The sequence below is a fragment of the Bos indicus genome, chromosome 3 (assembly GCF_029378745.1).
Source record: "Bos indicus isolate NIAB-ARS_2022 breed Sahiwal x Tharparkar chromosome 3, NIAB-ARS_B.indTharparkar_mat_pri_1.0, whole genome shotgun sequence".
In the NCBI taxonomy this organism is placed as follows: domain Eukaryota; kingdom Metazoa; phylum Chordata; class Mammalia; order Artiodactyla; family Bovidae; genus Bos; species Bos indicus.
In genome coordinates this window covers 100,646,846-100,667,072 of record NC_091762.1, presented here as the reverse complement: position 1 = coordinate 100,667,072, position 20,227 = coordinate 100,646,846, and the positions used below count along the sequence as shown (strand labels likewise).

General features: G+C 41.0%; 1 protein-coding gene across 6 annotated transcripts in view; it reads right to left on the bottom strand.

Moving 5' to 3' along the window:
- The window catches only part of GPBP1L1 (GC-rich promoter binding protein 1 like 1), a 73,022-nt gene extending 52,823 nt beyond the window's left edge, over positions 1-20,199 (bottom strand). For 3 of the 6 annotated variants that reach the window (XM_070786636.1, XM_019957572.2, XM_070786640.1), the window contains exon 1: positions 18,483-18,641. The gene's annotated coding sequence lies outside the window, so the exon portion shown is untranslated. Of the gene's footprint in view, positions 1-18,482; positions 18,642-19,101; positions 19,200-20,179 lie in introns of those variants that run through there. The other 3 variants (XM_070786639.1, XM_070786637.1, XM_070786638.1) reach the window with 3 other exon arrangements.
- Between the last annotated feature and the right edge of the window lie 28 nt (positions 20,200-20,227).

Sequence of the window (20,227 nt, the reverse complement as noted above, 5' to 3'; positions counted from 1 at the left end):
ATCTCATAGATAGGATAGTTTACAATCTGCTTATACCACAGAACTGAAAAAGGATGTAACCTATTTCTCATCTAACAGATCATAAAAATTACTTCTGATGATGGATTTATGAATGATTTTTTTGTAACTTATTTTGGTAAATCTAGAAGGACTCAAAGAATGCAGTGGCACCGACTTAACAAACCATGCTGCTGCTGCTGCAGCTGCTAAGTTGCTTCAGTCGTGTCTGACTCTGCAACCCCATAGACGGCAGCCCACTAGGCTCCTCTGTCCCTGGGATTCTCCAGGCAAGAATACCCACTTTTAGAACTTTATCCAAAAAAGTGAAAGACAGGAAGTGACCTGATAGCAATCTGTTTTCATCTGTTAAGTAACCTTTTTCTGTAGGACTGATCACCTATAAATTTTTAACGTCTTCCACTGAACTAAAGCACAAACACCATTATCTTATATAGCAGGCACTCACTGCTGAATGCATAAATAAATAAACGAAGGAACTGCTGACTAACAGGTAGTACATCTTCAACTTCACAAGGTAATGCCATATTGCTTTTCAATCAGGTCACCAATTTACACCAGCAGAAGTGGTTATTTTTAGACCTCCATCTGCTCCACACTCTCACAAAGCTAGGTATGGCTAGACTGGCAGTTAATTTTCTGCTCTGCTGGTGGGTATAAAATGATGACTTACCACAGTCTTTGCATCATTTAATCTATTTATCATCTCTTCGTGTTTCATTTTTTGGTAAAATTATCTATTCTTATCATTTTACCATTCTTTCAGTAGCTGGTCTTTTTCTTATCTGAAGTAAGAGAATACAATAGACCCTAATCTTCTGATTATAGTGTTTCAAGTACCTTTTCCAACTTCATGGTTTTTTTTTTTAATGAACGTAAGTTCTTATTTTAAATGTAATCAACACACCTAAAAGTAACACAACATTGTGAATCAACTATATTCCAATAATTTTTTTAAATAAATAGCTGGAAAAAATGTAGTCAAAATTGCTGATCAAGACATGATTATTTGGAGGGTGGGGGCATGCCATGCAGCATGTGGGATCTTAGTTTCCCAGCCAGGGACTGAACTGGTGCCCACTGCAGCAGTAACACAGAGTCTTAACCACTGGACTGCTAGGAAGTCCCTAAGATACGTATTTTCAATCTAATGTATAAAAGCCTTTCTTCCCCAAAGTTCAAAGAATTTACCTACATTATCTTCTTAGTTTTACAGGTTTGCCTTTCACATTTAAGACATCAATCAGTCGGAACTGATTTGTATCCAGTATGAGGTCCAGGTTCAGTTTCATTTTTTTTTACTGCATGAGTAACTAGTCCCAAATGTCCCAAACCATTCTTTCTCCACTGATTTAAAAAGCCAACTCAGAGTTCTCTGGTGGCCTACTGGTTAGGATTCCAGGCTTTCACTGCCACGGTCCACGTTCAATCCCTGGTCAGGCAACTGAGATCCTGTAAGCCGTGGGTTATCACCCCTCAAAAGGCCAGCTCAATTTTAAATTGTTTCTACATATGCACGGATCTGTTTCTAGACTTCTGTTCCACTTGTTCATTTGTGTATTCCTATACTACAACTCATTCATGTTAGGAAGGAAGGAAAAGAGGAAAGTTGACATATCCACACTGAAAATATTCACAAAGGACTGGTGTAACCTTTTTCAGGGAGCAGCATGGGTGGCAACCATCCATTTCATCAAGATATCCTGCTCTTCTCCCTACTCTGTGGTTACTTCTTTTCTTATTCTTTTTCTTTTGCTCTGTAAATATAACCACTACCTAAAAGCTCTGATGCAGCACATTTTGTTTCTTTGGAATCTCTTCACCATCTCATTCATTTTTAAGTCTTCAGTTCTCACCTCTAAGTGGGTGACTTAAATAAATCTCTACTTCATGAAGCATTAGATCATGCACATACCTATACTCAAGTATCCATCACCATGTATTATTTACCTGTTTATATATTTATTTCCCTATGCTTGATAGGGATTAATAGCAAACGGGGCAATCTCTTAGTACAGACAAAATGACCATTAAATAATCATTTCTTTAAGAAATGTTGACAACTTTATCCATAAGCATCTCCTTTAACTGTTCTTAAGACCTCTCTTCAGAGAAGGCAATGGCACCCCACTCCAGTACTCCTGCCTAGAAAATCCCATGGATGGAGGAGCCTGGTAGGCTGCAGTCCATGAGGTTGCTAAGAGTCAGATACGACTGAGCAACTTCACTTTCACTTTTCACTTTCATGCATTGGAGAAGGAAATGGCAACCCACTCCAGTGTTCTTGCCTGGAGAATCCCAGGGACAGAGGAGCCTGGTAGGAGGCTGTCTATGGGGTCGCACAGAGTCAGACCCCGACTGAAGCGACTTAGCAGCGGCAGCAGCAAGCAGCAAGACCTCTCTTTAAACATTTCTTATTCCTTAAACTGCGGGGTCCAAGACTATTGACTTTGCATATCTTCAGATATTCACTGGCCCTAAAATTTCCTTTCCAAATCTCATGATTTGAAAAGGATACTACTTAGGTTTAAATGTCTACCACTTTCAATTCCTCTAAAGGACCAAGAAACCCTACAATAGTCTATACTCATTTGTTAACTGCACGTTTCTTTCCCAAGTCCTTAATAAGGAGAACTCCAAGTTACTGGTGCCTTAATTTTTAACCTTCATATTATTATTTCATCAGAGGAAAGAGCCCAGGGTCATATTCTACCTTTTTGTTTTTAAAATTTCAGGAGATTAATTCATACCTACAACTTCTAAACCATGAAATTTGAGCACATCTTTCAATGAACCAAAAAGATATGATACACCTTTAAGATTTCTTTCACTGCCATTTCTGTCTGTCAAGGTAATACTAGCATGATTATTAATACTGTTAAGTAAGGTCTGCTATTACATGATAGGAGTCCAGCAAACAAAAAAAATATATTTCTAGTACAAATTCAATGATGACCAAGTTATCTGTCAAAAAATATAACTGCATATTTAACATATTACTCTGCCCATAAGAGACATGCATGTGATAACTGAAATTCAATAAAGCACTACATAATGTATTACTCAGAATTACTCATAAACTCATACTTTCAAAACCTGAGTAAAATTATGAGGTACTATCTCACACTCTCCAAACTGGCAAAAACAAATCCTGAAACTATCAAGTGCTAATAAAAATATAAAGCAAGAAGAAATTTTCACATATTGCTGGTGTGAGTGTAAACTCATACAACTACTTTCGAAAACAGTTTGACAAATACAAAATTGAAGCTGTGAAACACTATGACCCACCCAGTCTTAACCACACATGAAAGTAAGACAAAGTGCATAAGAATATTTGCTACAGGATTGTATACAGTAAACAAAAAACTAAATTACCTAAATGTTCACCAATAAACTGATTTAGAGTTTCTCTGGTGCCTCAATGGTAAAGAATCTGCCTGCCAATGAGAAGATATAGGTTTGATCCCTGCATCGAGGAAGATCCCCTGCAGAAGGAAATGGCAACCCACTCCAGTATTCTTGCCTGGCAAATCCCAGGTACAGAGAAGCCTGGCAGGCTACAGTCCTTGGAGTCTGGACACGACTTAGCAACTAAACAACAACACAAGACTGATTAGATTGTGGATGGTCCGTCTAGTCAAGGCTATGGTTTTTCCAGTGGTCATGTATGGATGTGAGAGTTGGACTGTGAAGAAAGCTGGGCGCCAAAGAATTGATGTTTTTGAACTGAGGTGTTGAAGAAGACTCTTGAGCGTCCCTTGGACTGCAAGGAGATCCAACCAGTCCATCCTAAAGGAGATCAGCCGTTCCTTGGAAGGAATGATGCTAAAGCTGAAACTCCAGTACTTTGGCCACCTCATGCAAAGAGTTGACTCACTGGAAAAGACTCTGATGCTGGGAGGGATTAGGGGCAGGAGGAGAAGGGGACGACAGAGGATGAGATGGCTGGATGGCATCACCGACTTGATGGACGTTGAGCTTGAGTGAACTCTGGGAGTTGGTGATGGACAGGGAGGTCTGGCGTGCTGCGATTCATGGGGTCACAAAGAGTTGGACACGACTGAGTGACTGAACTGAACTGTACAGCAGGAAATGATCACACTAGAGATGTGTATAAACAAAATGGATGACTCTCACAAAGTAGAATAAAAAAGTTGTTAAAATTAAACTATGATACCATATAAAGTTTAAAAAAATGAGTACAAAAAAAAAATAAATAAAAAAGGAGTAACAGTATCAGATAGTTTTGGGAAGTGCTTAGTCACTCAGTCGAGTCTGACTCTTCGTGACCCCATTGACTGTAGCCCACCAGACTCCTTTGTTCGTGGGGATTTTCCAGGCCAGAATACTGGAGTGGGTTGCCATGCCCTCCTCCAAGGGATCTTCCCAACCCAGGGATTGAACTCAGGTCTCCCACATTGCAGGCGGATTCTTTACCATCTGAGCTACTAGGGAAGTCCAAGAATGCTGGAGTGGGTAGCCTATCTGCAGGGGAACTTCCCAGGAATCAAACCGGGGTCTCTTGCACTGCAGGCAAATTCTTTATCAGCTAAGCTACTAAAGGAAGCCTTAGTTTTGGGATATAGTCAAAGAAAGCAAAATTACTTAAAAATGCAAGAGAATGACAAACACCGAATTCAGGATGAAAGACACAGAGATATATAATCAAAAAGGAACATATATAAGGGCTTCAATTCTGCATACTGGCATAAGGATAAACATAGAGGTCAATGGAGCAGAACCAAGAAACCAGAAGTAAACCTGCTAAGTATGCCCAAATGATTTTTAACAAAGAAGCCAAGATAATATTAACGGGGGGAAAAATGGTCTTTCTTTTCAACAAACGGTGCAATGATCACTGGATATTCACTACAACAACACAAAAATTAACTATAAGTGGGTCAAAAGCCTTAGTTTAAGAGCTAAAAGTAAACAGAGGAGTAATTTTAAGTTAGGGAAAGATAAATTGAACTTCCTTATCAAAATTAAAAACACTTGTGGTTCAAAGGACACAGTCAAGAAAGTGAAAGGACAACATAGAAAGAAAACATCTGCAAATCATATACCATGTAAGAGACTTGTATTCAAAATAATATCACAATAAAATATCACCTTACACCTATGACAATAGTTATTGATATTATAAAAAGGACAAGATACTGTCGAGGACGTAGAGAAAAGGGAAAACCCTTATGCACTGTTCATTGGAATGTAAACTAGTGCCGTCACTATGGAAAACAGTATGGAGGTTCTTCAAAAATTTAAAAACAGAATTATCAAATGATCCAGCAATTCCAGTTCTGAGTTTTTTCCAAAGGAAAGGAAAACACTAACTTGAAAAGCTATGCACCCCCATGCATGTACACACACACACACCCCCTGAAATATTATTCAGCCATAAGAAGAATGAATTCTCGCCATTTTCAAAAATATGGATGAACTTCGAGGGTACAAGCCTAAGTGAAGTAAGACAGAGAGACAAATACTTTATGATCTCACTCATGTACAATCTAAAAAAGCAGCACCAAGCTCATATACAGAGAACAGACTGGTAATTGCCAGAGGTGGAGTGGGGTGTGCCCAATGGTTAAAGGGGTCAAAAGGGACAAACTTCCAGTTACAAAATAAATAAGCTATGGGGATAAAAGGCAGAGCATGGTGACTACAGTTAATTATGTTGTTTAGCTGCCAAGTCATGTCTGACTCTTTTGCGACCCCACGGACTATAGCCTGCCAGCCTCCTCTGTTCATAGGACTTCCCAGGCAAGGATACTGGAGTGGTTTGCCATTTCCTCCTCCAGGGGATCTTCCCTACCCACGGATCAAATGTGCATCTCCTGCAGATGCAGGTGGATTCTTTACTGCTGAGCCACCAGGGAAGCCCCACAGTTAATTATGTCGTTCAGTCGCCCAGTTGTGGCCAACTCTTTGTGACCCCATGGACTGCAGCACGCCAGGCGTCTCTGTTGATTATACTCAGTGCATATTTAAAAGCTCCAAATTCTCATTACAAGAAAAAAATTCCGTAACTATATGGTGACAAATGTTAACTAGACTTATTGTGCTGCTTATTTTGCGATTATCTACTATAATTATAAAATTATCATATACACCTGAAATGAAATGTCAAACTTCAATTAAAAAAGAATCCTACAACACAACAGTAAAAAGACAACCCAATTAAAAAACGAGAGAGGATATGAATAGACATTTCTCTCAAGATACCCAAGAGACCAAGGGGTCACTTCAGAAGTTTCTTAAAAAGTCAGTTACCATATGAATCAGCAATTCCACTTCTAGAAAGATCCAAGAAAGATGCAGACATATATCCACACAAAAACTTGACATGAACATTCATAACAGCATTACTAACAACTGCAAAGAGGTAAAAATGCAAATGCCCATCAACTGATGAGTAAACAAACAAAATGTGGAATATTCATACAATAGACTATATGGCAAAAAAAAAAGAAAAATACTGAAACATACTACAACATGTACGAAAATTAAAAACATTATGCTTAGCGAAGGAAACCAGACACAAAAGACCACATACTGTATAATTGTATTTATATGTAATGTCCAAAATAGGCAATTCCAGAGACAGAAAGGAGATTAGTGGCTGCCTAGAGTTGAAAAGGTGAATGTTAATGGTCATGAGACTTCTTTCTGGGGTGATGAAAATGTTCTAAAATTAGATAGTAGCGATGGTTATACAACTGTGAATATAGTAAAAAAACAAACCCAAAAACCCATTAAATTGTACATGTAAAGTGGGTAATTTGTTATGTAAATTCTATCTCAATAAAGCTGTCTTTAAAAAATTAGGCCAAGGATTAATAACAAACAAGGAACTTGTACAAAGTAGCAACACTCAAATTAGTTTCTTGTTGCAAGTGGCAAGACTTACTGTTTAATATATGGACGCAACTATTATCACCTTAATCCAAGAATCAACCTTAGCACTACTAAAAGTAGGTCAACCAGGTATTATGTGCATTATGACATGATGCAAAATGAGATAGAGCTATGATGTATTCTCACCAAAATGTTTAGATATAAATCCATCAAGCTTTTACCTGTAAACTTTAGAGATAAACACAGGAACAAAAGGAACAAACTAAGTGATACCTTAAGAATGCAACTGTACAAAAGCATTCTCAGGACAACCAGTCCAGTCTCAAAGTCAACATCACCGAAAAATAAGGACTAAGCTAGGTTAAAGGCTTCCCAGGTGGTGCAAGCGGTAAAGAATCCGACTGCCAATGCAGGAGACACAGATTCAATCCCTGGGTCGGAAAGATCCCCTGGCAAAGAAAATGGCAACCCACTCCAGTACTCTTGCCTGGGAAATCCCATGGACAGAGAAGCCTGGCGGGTTATAGTCAATGGGGTCACAAGAGTCAGACACAACTTAGCAACCGAACTACAAAGCTAGATTAAAGACAAATTAAACAAAGTGCATTTTAAATTACTTTTATTTTTACTTTATTTTTGGCCACACTGCACAGCTTGTGGGATTTTAGTTCCCCAATCAGGGAATGAGCCCAGGCCACGGAACCAAAGCGTTGAGCCCTAACCTGCCAAGAAATTCCCTAAAAAAAGGGTTAACAATGGACAAGGCACTGGTTCAGAAAGTAGTTTGGATAACCAGCAGTAGCAAACAGTTTTTTTTGGATCAGCTGGGGAAATCTGAATAATAGCACCTGCATACCAAAGGAAAGGAATATGGAGTGTGGTATCACTCAGTTAAAAAAAAAGCCAAGCTGTAAACTGATCTCATTTTAGTAAAATAAAAGTAAAAACTTACATATATGTGCTCAGAGAAAGATCTTGGGAGGAAATGCACCAAAAGATAACAGTGGTGATTTCTGAATGACAGGAATGTCAAGTTTTTATTTTTACATATCTGTATACTCTAATATTCTACACAGCAGATTCATTGGTTTGTTTTTTTTTAAATAAAAGAATTAAAGACAGAATCAGACGGGGGGCTTTAATAAACTAAGAGTGTCCAGGCCTTATCCCATATATATTTAAAAACGATGAGAACAACTGCTCTTAAGAATTGGGAGTGGATAAAAGGGAAAATTCCTGTCTAGGTTTGTCTTTAAAAAAAGACATTCATGGGCTTCTTAACTTATTGGGTTAGGAAGGAGACCACTCTAAATAGAGGCAATAACTATATCTTATAGAAGGAGCAAATTATATTAGTCAATTTTACAAATTAGGATCCTTGGTTGAAAAAAAGAAATCCGGGTTTCGGTATACTAGCAGAATAGGAAATTTATCAACAGGATATTGAGAGTTCAAAAAAAAAAAAAGATTTGGCAAACCTGTAAAAAATTAAGTCAAGCAGTCAAAATCACCAACCAAAGTCACATCACAGGAAGAAGTCTCTCAGAAAACTGCCCACTAGCTAGTATGCCACTGCCACAAGTTAACAGAATTAATTCTAAACTGTCCTTGCTCCTTTGTATCTCTCCCACTCCAGACTCGAGTACCCAGTCAAGTGTATTTGATTGGCTCAGCTGGGTCACAGCTACCAGGGGCCTGGGAAAGAAAGTATATGCGTGTATGCAAACAAGTTACATGTCCTTTTCCAGTTTCCACTCCCATCAAGTTTCACAAAAAGGCGATACTGGAACAGGGTTAAATGGCAAACAGACAAAAGAAACAAAGAAAAGTCCAATTACTAGAATGTTCAATATACTACGAACAAAGCTAGTGGAGGTGATAGAATTCCAGTTGAGCTATTCCAAATCCTGAAAGATGATGCTGTGAAAGTGCTGCACTCAATATGCCAGCAAATCTGGAAAACTCAGCAGTGGCCACAGGACTGGAAAAGGTCAGTTTTCATTCCCATCCCAAAGAAAGGCAATGCCAAAGAATGCTCAAACTACCACACAATTGCAGTCATCTCACACACTAGTAAAGTAATGCTCAAAATTCTCCAAGCCAGGCTTCAGCAATACGTGAACCATGAACTTCCTGATGTTCAAGCTGGTTTTAGAAAAGGCAGAGGAACCAGAGATCAAATTGCCAACATCCGCTGGATCATGGAAAAAGCAAGAGAGTTCCAGAAAAACATCTATTCTGCTTTATTGACTATGCCAAAGCCTTTGACTGTGTGGATCACAATAAACTGTGGAAAATTCTGAAAGAGATGGGAATACCAGACCACCTGACCTGCCTCTTGAGAAACCTATATGCAGGTCAGGAAGCAACAGTTAGAACTGGACATGGAACAACAGACTGGTTCCAAATAGGAAAAGGAGTACGTCAAGGCTGTATATTGTCACCCTGCTTATTTAACTTCTATGCAGAGTACATCATGAGAAACGCTGGGCAGGAAGAAACACAAGCTGGAATCAAGATTGCCGGGAGAAATATCAATAACCTCAGATATGCAGATGACACCACCCTTATGGCAGAAAGTGAAGAGGAACTAAAAAGCCTCTTGATGAAAGTGAAAGTGGAGAGTGAAAAAGTTGGCTTAAAGCTCAACATTCAGAAAACGAAGATGAAAAAAAAAAAAAGAAAGAAAGAAAGAAAGAAAATGAAGATCATGGCATCCGGTCCCATGACTTCATGGGAAATAGATGGGGAAACAGTGGAAACAGTGTCAGACTTTATTTTTCTGGGCTCCAAAATCACTGCAGATGGTGACTGCAGCCATGAAGTTAAAAGACGCTTACTCCTTGGAAGGAAAGTTATGACCAACCTAGATAGCATATTCAAAAGCAGAGACACTACTTTGCCAACAAAGGTCCGTCTAGTCAAGGCTATGGTTTTTCCTGTGGTCATGTATGGATGTGAGAGTTGGACTATGAAGAAGGCTGAGCGCTGAAAAATGGATGCTTTTGAACTGTGGTGTTGGAGAAGACTCTTGAGAGTCCCTTGGACTGCAAGGAGATCCAACCAGTCCATTCTGGAGATCAGCCCTGGGATTTCTTTGGAAGGAATGATGCTAAGGCTGAAACTCCAGTACTTTGGCCACCTCATGCAAAGAGTTGACCCATTGGAAAAGACTCTGATGCTGGGAGGGATTGGGGGCAGGAGGAGAAGGGGACGACAGAGGATGAGATGAGCGACTGATCTGATCTGATCTGATCAACATATAAATCTTCCCAGTCTTCCCATTAGTAACAAATTTTAATCATTGTGCCTCTGATTCATTCTCCAAAAAACATTTCCTGAAAGTAATTTCCCAAAGTATAAAATTTTTAGACTAAAATTTGCAACCTTTCTCAGGTAGTTATCTCCTTTCCAACATTTTGTTATTAAAAGGTCACAAGCACCTGCTGCAAACATACCTATATACTATCCCACTAATAGAAATGTAGTTTACTTAAATCACAACAGTTCCGAATAAACAAACATCTTATGAAACATACTATGTTACAAAAGTATATTTATCACCTGATGCATCTGACACATTAAATTCTGGCTATATGAGTCAGGTAACTAAGTGGATTAGTTTTATTACAAGCATATTTAAAAATCTCTTCTCAAGAATAAGTTTTTTGCTCAAAATCCAAACATTACTTTTAAGTTAGGAGAGCAGACTCAGGATCTGGTTGGCTCTGCCATGTACTAGCTGCATGACTTTGGACAAGTCACTTCACCTCTTTTTGCTTCAAATCATTATCTGTAATTGGAGATTGTTGGAAAGTCAATGATTAAGTGAGTGAATATAAGCAAAGTGTTAAGAACAGTGCCTGGATGCTTTACTCAGGGAAATAACAAAGGGTCTTGTTTACAGTGAGTACTTCATAGGTGTAATGCTTAATAGTTAAGGACTTCAGTTCAGTTCAGTTGCTCAGTCGTGTCGGACTCTCTTTGAGACCCCATGAATCCCAGCACACCAGGCCTCCCTGTCCATCACCAACTCCCGGAGTTCACTCAGACTCACGTCCATCGAGTCAGTGATGCCATCCAGCCATCCCATCCTCTGTCGTCCCCTTCTCCTCTTGCCCCCAATCCCTCCCAGCATCAGAGTCTTTTCCAATGAGTCAACTCTTCCCATGAGGTGGCCAAAGTACTGGAGTTTCAGCCTTAGCATCATTCCTTCCAAAGAAATCCCAGGGCTGATCTCCTTCAGAATGAACTGGTTGGATCTCCTTGCAGTCCAAGGGACTCTCAAGAGTCTTCTCCAACACCACAGTTCAAAAGCATCCATTCTTCGGCACTCAGCCTTCTTCACAGTCCAACTCTCACATCCATACATGACCACTGGAAAAACCATGGCCTTGACTAGACGAACCTTTGTTGGCAAAGCAATGTCTCTGCTTTTGAATATGCTATCTAGGTTGGTCATAACTTTCCTTCCAAGGAGTAAGCGTCTTTTAATTTCATGGCTGCAGTCACCATCTGCAGTGATTTTGGAGCCCCCAAAAATAAAGTCTGACACTGTTTCCCCATCTATTTCCCATGAAGTGATGGGACCAGATGCCATGATCTTTGTTTTCTGAATGTTGAGCTTTAAGCCAACTTTTTCTCTCTCCACTTTCACTTTCATCAAGAGGCTTTTTAGTTCCTCTTCACTTTCTGCCATAAGGGTAGTGTCATCTGCATATCTGAGGTTATTGATATTTCTCCTGGCAATCTTGATTCCAGCTTGTGTTTCTTCCTGCCCAGCGTTTCTCATGATGAACTCTGCATAGAAGTTAAATAAGCAGGGTGACAATATACAGCCTTGACATACTCCTTTTCCTATTTGGAACCAGTCTGTTGTTCCATGTCCAGTTCTAACTGTTGCTTCCTGACCTGCATACAGATTTCTCAAGAGGCAGGTCAGGTGGTCTGGTATTCCCATCTCTCTCAGAATTTTCCACAGTTTATTGTGATCCACATAGTCAAAGGCTATGGCATAGTCAATAAAGCAGAAATAGATGTTTTTCTGGAACTCTCTTGCTTTTTCCATGATCCAGTGGATGTTGGCAATTTGATCTCTGGTTCCTCTGCCTTTTCTAAAACCAGCTTGAACATCAGGAAGTTCACGGTTCACGTATTGCTGAAGCCTGGCTTGGAGAATTTTGAGCATTACTTTACTAGCGTGTGAGATGACTGCAATTGTGTGGTAGTTTGAGCATTCTTTGGCATTGCCTTTCTTTGGGATTTTAATGAAAACTGACCTTTTCCAGTCCTGTGGCCACTGCTGAGTTTTCCAAATTTGCTGGCATATTGAGTGCAGCACTTTCACAGCATCATCTTTCAGGATTTGAAATAGCTCAACTGGAATTCCATCAACTCCACTAGCTTTGTTCGTACTGATGCTTTCTAAGGCCCACTTGACTTCACATTCCAGGATGCCTGGCTCTAGGTCAGTGATCACACCATTGTGATTATCTGGGTTTTGAAGATCTTTTTTGTACAGTTCAGGGATTTTAAAAAAAGCAGAGATATTACTTTGTCAGCAAAGGTCCGTCTAGTCAAGGCTATGGTTTTTCCAGTGGTCATGTATGGATGTGAGAGTTGGACTGTGAAGAAAGCTGAGCACCGAAGAATCGATGCTTTTGAACTGTGGTGTTGGAGAAGACTCTTGAGAGTCCCTTGGACTACAAGGACATCCAACCAGTCCATCCCAAAGGAGATCAGCCCTAGGTGTTCACTGGCAGGACTGACGCTGAGGCTGAAACTCCAGTACTTTGGCCACCTCATGCAAAGAGTTGACTCATTGGAAAAGACCCTGATGCTGGGAGGGATTGGGGGCAGGAGGAGAAGGGGACGACAGAGGATGGGATGGCTGGATGGCATCACAGACTCGATGCACATGAGTTTGGGTGAACTCTGTGAGTTGGTGATGGACAGGGAGGCCTGGTGTGCTGCAATTCATGGGGTCACAAAAGAGTTGGACAAGACTGAGCGATTGAACTGAACTGAGCAGGGATAAACGGGCTTCCCAAGTGGCACTAGTGGTAAAGAACCTGACTGCTAATGCAGGAGACATAAGAGACATGGGTTTGATCCCTAGGTGGGGAAGATCCCCTGGAGGAGGGCACGGCAACCCGCTCCAGTATTCTTGCCCAGAGAATTCCATGGACAGAGGAGCCTGGTAGGCTGCCTACCGTCCATTGGGTTACAGAGTTGGACACAACTGAAGTGGCTTGGCTGGCACGTGCACACACAGGGCAGGGGTAAACAATAGGGAAAAAATGCTGTTTTGAGAAGAGAAATTTTCAGACCAAACAGGCTGAGGAAACTACTCACTAGTAACCAAAAAAAAAGACAAAACCACTACAAACCCAGCATATTTAGCTCAATTTTATAATAGAACAAATATACACTGTTGCTGCTGCTGCTGCTAAGTCACTTCAGTCATGTCCGACTCTGTGCGACCCCATAGACGGCAGCCCACCAGGCTCCCCTGTCCCTGGGATTCTCCAGGCAAGAACACTGGGGTGGGTTGCCATTTCCTTCTCCAATGCAGAAAAGTGAAAGGGAAGCCACTCAGTCGTCTCCGACTCTTAGCGATACAATGGACTGCAGCCCACCAGGCTCCTCCGTCCATGGGATTTTCCAGGCAAGAGTACTGGAGTGGGGGGCCATCGCCTAGGCAGGGAAAAAAAGGACAAGAAACAAACTACCTGGAAAAGTTAACACTGAATTGGGCACAGGACCAAAACAAACACTCCATTTTATAACCATGTTGAAGGAGGGTTAATATCTCATACAATTTCTCTATGCTGCTCAACAGAGAAATTGCGAGAAAATGATATGAGAAACACTGAACAAACCAGAAGAAAAAAAAAGGCTACCAATTTACAGGAAAATCTAGAATGTGGGAAACTGCAGGAGAAATAACTTGGTTTCTTCAACAAAGTACAAGGGAAAAAACCCAGAAGAAATATACAAACTAATAGGCTTAAAAGAATATCAGTCAATTACAGTGTGTGGGACCTGGATACTGATTCAAATAAAGAGAAGTCAACAGAAAAGTAATAACTAGAAAAGGAAAAAAAGAATACTGAAAAGCCCATGTGCAACCATCTGTTCAGATTCCATAGAATTTAATTCAATGAGTAAAAGATAAAGACAATTTTGAAAAATTTGACAATTATGAAGTGCTTACAATAGTCAGGCATTGTATTAAGAACTACACAAATGTTATTTCATTTGTTTACCACAAAAACTCTATGAGAAGGTACTATTACCCCCATTTAACAAAGCAGCAGGCAGAAATCATACCTAAAACTTTACCAAAGTCTCAAAGCTTTAAGTGGTAATGCAGAGATTCAAACCAAGGGCACTATGACCACCATACCACCATGCTATCTCTCTACATGATGTGGTGAAAATCCAGCTTCGGAATCAGACAGCTGTCTTAGTCCCCAGCTCTCGCTATGTTATGCAAACCACTGAACTTCTTGGATCCTCTGTACATTTACATATAGAAGAATTAATATCACCTATTTAAACAAGCATTTTAAGGAGTAACAACATATATATATATATATATATATATATAAAATGGACTCTGTTACACCCTCTAGTTTATGAAGCCTTCAATAAATGGTTCTCACTATCCTTCTACCATAACCTGGTAAGACTAATTAGAAAGCAGAGCTAATAATTAATAAGCACATAGATGGAACACTGGAATAGTTCTACCTTTTAATTAACTAACTAAAGAACCCCCAAACCAACTTTTCAACATACTTGTAAACTTCAAGGACAGTAGTAATTCAGAAGAGAACTTTTTTATATAATGACATTTAAATATATAATCTTTGGTGGCTCAGACAGTGAAGTATCTGCCTGAAATGCAGGAGACCCAGGTTCGATCCCTAGGTTGGGAAGATCCCCTGGAGAAGGGAATGACAACCCACTCTAGTGTTCTTCCCTGGAGAATTCCATGGACAGAGGAGCCTGGTGGGCTACAATCCATGGGGTCACAAAGATTCGGACATGACTGAGGGACTAACACAAAGTAGAGTTTGCAATATAAAGTATAATCAAACTTAATTCTTAAAAGGCAAAAAAACAAAACCACCACCAACTTATTCCACACATACAGACCTGCTACTCAGAAAAGCGCACTAAAACTTTGTTCATACTGATGATCCTCTTGTCTGACATCTGATTAATATATGGCAAAGTAGTTTTATTATAGAAAAGGAAGGTAAGCTTAATGACTATGTTAAAAATTAACTCCTTTAAGAAACACAGCTTTCTGTGTTGTTATCCTGTGAATATTTTTGTGCTTATCTGTTAAACTACTAAGTTCCTGGGTGGTAGGAATGTTTTATAGTCATCTAGGCATTCCTAGACCTTAGCAGGCTGAAACTGGCAACACAGTACAGCCTCCAACATTTCTTAAAGTGTGTCTTAAAAGAATGACTGAACCATTTTGTTTGAAAAATAACATGTCCAACAGACGAGTTAAAGGTCGATTTTTTAAAATAATAAATAATTTTTATTATTACTATTATTTTTTGTCATGCCATGCTGCATGCAGGATCTTACTTCTCTAGCCATGTATCAAACCCAGGTTTCCTTGCAATGAAAGCGAAGAGTCTTAATCACTGGATTGCCAGGGAAGTCTGACCAAAAGGCTGATTATTTGCTTCAGTAAATAAAAATAACTACTAGATGCCTTTAAATATTTGCCGAGTATATTTGAAATCACCTGTAAAATTCATAACATGAGCAATATTTTACCTCATTAGTTAAGATATACCTGTGGACAAAAGAATTTCAGCTTATCTCACTGAATTATTTTCCAAGGTTGATTGTAGCCAGTTTTGTTTTGAGCAGAAATCCAGTGGGAAATAAAAAATCAGTCTGATTTTGAAGTGACTTGGGCAGCTACCTCTCAGCACAACCACATATCAAACTGCAGACAATGGCAACTATAGTCAGTTACGAAGTAGTATGTTTTCTATGTATGAAAGAAAAGAAACAAAGTGAAGTCGCTCAGCCATGTCTGACTCTTTGGGGCCCCATGGACTTCAGCTTACCAGACCCCTCCGTCCATGGGATTTTCCAAGCGGGAGTACTGGAGTGGGTTGCTATTTCCTTCTCCAGGGGATCTTCCCAACCCAGGGATCGAACCCAGGTCTCCCGCTTGTAGGCAGACGCTTCACGGTCTGAGCCACCAGGGCAGTCCCTTTCTATGAATGGGGAAAGCCAAAACTTCATTCAAGTTTTTCATCTTAGTATCAGCCAGATTCCTTCCCCATTACAATTATTTGAAAAACCATAAATACCACAATTTGCCTTTTCCACAAACTACTTTTTCAGTTGGGATATTTAAAAAATTGCTTAGGTTTAAATACGTACTAGTTGGATGAATATCTGAACTTATTTTCCTCAACTAAAATAATGGGAATAAAACAATATCTACCTCACAGGAATAAACTAATAAAAATATAAAGCAATTCAAGCAACTGTAAGCCTCTGGCACATTAGTTACTCCTGTTACTAAGTGCATACACTTTATGTTTTAATCATAAAACAAAGATACGCAATTTGTTGGAAGTATGATTCAAAATTGTTATGTTTTATCTAAGTATTTAAATATTAATTACAAGCAGAAATATGTCCCAGATTTCTTGTCATTCCAAACTTATTAAAATGGCTGCATGTGCTGTCCTCAACCAAACTACTAAACAGCCACTGACAAGAAAACCAAGCTGAATTCATTCAAAATAAAAATGGCTTCCTAACACCCCGCCACGACCAAATTTCAAGAGCTTTGCTAAGATGCTATTCAGAATCAATTGAAAGAATATTTGTATCAGTATGTACAGTTTTGAGAACCTTTAAAAAAAAAAAAGAGGTCTCACCCAAGTTTATGGGTTCAGTAGTCAACAAAAGAAAAACACAAAGCAATTGACTTGTAATTTCTATAAATCACTTTAAACGTTTTTTCTGTAAAACCACCAAAATAATTTAAGAACAACAAAAAATCCCAGGGGAGTTGACAAAAGTAAACTTTCATATTGAACGAATGTGGAGAGGTAAATTGAAATTGACTCCCTAGGGAAGGAAGATGAAGTAAAATAGTTTATTTTCCTATTAATTCCAAACTTCTCATTCACAATTAGCACTTTATTATTTTATCTTTTAGACAGATTTCAACTTGAAACTGGAGCATCTTCCCAAATACTGAAGTTAACTGTTTTTGATTTCCATTCTATGCCCTTTTGTTTTCAGTTAAACCTCTGGATCTAATGTTGTTTTTTAAGCTGCAAACAAAAAAACAGCCTTTTGTTTGAAAGGGCACAACAATCAGGCACTCCACTTAAAGTCTGTTTTCATTTGTCTTACATTCTTCTGATACGTGTCCCAATATAAAAGACCTTAGAAAAGGCCAGCAATCGACCAAACTGCAAATCTAAGTCTATTGAAGACCAATCACTATACTTATTGGAAGGAATTACACAGAATGTGACTTCTGTTACTAAACTAAACATGAGCCACCATAAACTTTATTTTTCCCAGATAAGCAATAAACATTAAGAGCATGTATTTTAACAAATATGACAAACCAACTTAACAGCACAAAGTTGGCTGATAAAATTAACACCACAGCACAATTTCAAAACTATAAGCAACTACCAAAAAAACCGCACCCACTCTTATGTAAACTTTTGGAGTAAGCAAACTACTTTAGCCTCACCTTTGTTTTCAGCTAGCAAAGGCTCTTCAAGACAAGACAACAGTAAGATCAAAAGACCCAGTTGTTGAAAAATAACTAAGGAAAAATAACTAAGAATTCAAGACTTGTTAACGTGTTTAAGTTACTAAGCTCGGGGCACTTCCCCAAGCTACAGCCATTTTAGATTCAGCCTTTCTTTTGAGTTTCACGGACAGTAGGGAGAAGTAGACAGATGTAAAACAGAGAAAGTCCTCACTAAAACACTTAAAGATCGACCAGCTTTTTTCTTCAGATAGGGAGGAGTCGGTAGAGGCTGGACAGACGATCTAAATTAACGAAAACACCTCGCTACCAAGGGGAACCGGAACACTGGGGGCAGGGGTGCGGGGTTAAAGCTCTTCTTTCCCCCTCAGATACCCCACATTTGACTCACACGTTTTTTTCCCCTTAGATTTTTCCATCACTGGGAAACAAAAGCCCTTGGCTCTAATTTAAGAAGGAGAAAGAAAAAGTAACCGTAAACCAAGCTGCTCAATCACCAATAAGCCGGAACGCCTGGAGAGGAGCCAGAGAGCCGCAGGTGAGCGTTCCGACCCGAAGAGCAAAGTTAAAGTAGGAGCGCTCTGGCTCTCGACGACGCTCGTGTGCAACGCTCCACGCGTGGGGGAAGGTGCCCCGTTCGAACCACACGACCCGTGGGCTCCGCTCCCGGTCCTCGGACCGACCTACACCCAACCACCTGTGTGAGAGCCTCCTTCAACTTGTTTCAACAGCCGGTCAGGCAGGCACCGGGTGGAGCCCTGCGCCGGATCACTCACGATCCCCTACTGCCCCGTTGTCGAGAACTCTCACTCACCGGGCAGTGGAGGGGCTACAGTTAGGGACCAGTCGCAGCGTCTGAGGGCGAGTCCCCAGCTTCCTGATCCGGCAGAGGTGGAGAGCCCACAACCATAACAAAGGTCTTCCCAAAATGGCTGCCCGGCCCACAAGGCCCAGGAGGGGCAGACCGGGTGGACGGGGAGGAGCGACGACCAGCCCGGCCCTCCCCCGATCTCACCCCGCCTCACACACGCCCACCCGTTCGCACCACCCACAAGGGCGCACGCGCATGCGCATGAGCCCTGTTCGGGGTGACCCCCGCCGGCGCCCCAAGCAGCCAACGTTTAGCCGAGGGGACGGCGGTTATTCCCTGCCCCGCCCCCAGCTCCCTCCGCTGCGTCTCTTGGCGGCGCCCCCGCCCCTCTACAGAGTTGAACACTGTCTTTCCTAGCGCCGCCTCAGAGGCAGAGACCAGCTGGATTTGGTACTCCCCTTCACATCTCCTCTCCAGGCACTAGGGCCTGGGCGCCGGTGAATGAGTGGGTGGGGGTGTGTATGTGCACCCGTTTTTCCCCGCCCCTTCATTCTGCACCTTCCCACAGCCCATCTCTCAGCAAGCGCACTTCTCCAAACTACATCTACAAATACTAACAAACCGGTTTTGTAGGCGCGTGTGTTTTCCGACCCTTTCCCACCTTCGGCGCCTTCCTTCTTTCACGTGCGCGCGCCGTTAAGACTCCAGCCCCCAGCAGGCCACACGGCCGGGCTTTGGCGGCCTGAGTGGCTGGTCCCGACGCACTACCCGCTGGGAGTGGTAGTTCCGCCCGACGGCTGGCGTCACGCCCCCGTCCCAGTACTGGGCGGTTTTCTGGCCAGAGCCTGCTCCAGTGCCAGGGCGGAGAAGCTGTTTCTTCAGCCCTAAGTCTCATTGGGTATCGCATAACGGGAAGGGGCGGCGCTGCCATGGCCGAGAAGGAAATAAAAGTGAAAGCCTATGGCGACTGAAAAGTGTTACTATTAGGAAGAATTGGCTGTGAATCTGTTCTGTACGAGAGGCTAAACCATGTGATATCCGGCAACCAGGAAGCTAGACTACCTAGAATCGGGAGGAATGGAGAAACTGGCTAGCGTGGGCTCCTGCAGCTCTCCTTTTGTTTTCAGATAAACGCGCAAATTGCCTGATGGTGTTTCCTTTGATAGACTGTGAAATGGAGGCCCGGAGAAGGGAAGGGACCTGCTCAAGGTCACAAAGCCCACAAATAAAAGTTAAAGCAGAGAGTGACAGGAGGAATAATCTAACTTACGGATCACCCTAAAGGCTCTTAACACACTTTTCATGAAAATAAAAGTCTTGCCCCTTGTTTTCTTTATTTCTTAACAAAATTTCCAGGCACCAGCAAAGAGAATGAAGTGGAACTTTTTTCCCCTTAAGTAGTACTAGTTCAGTACCTTAATGAGCTGTGAGATATGCCCAGGCTATCCTAGAAACCCCTTTTTAATGCAAAGTCAAAAATGAGTTCCAGGGACTTCGCTGGTGAGCCACTGGCTAAGACTCTGCACTCTCAGTCTAAGGGGTTCCAGTTCGATCCCTGGTCGGGGAACTAGATCCCACATGCTGCAACTAAGACCCGGTGCAGCCAAATTAATAAATATTTTTTAAAAAGAAAAAATGAGTTCCAGAGATAGCAAGCAATTTGGCCAAGTCATACTTGACCTGGACTCCGAATCTCCTACCTTCTTATACCACCATCACTCCGTAATTGCACTCTACATTCCCGAACT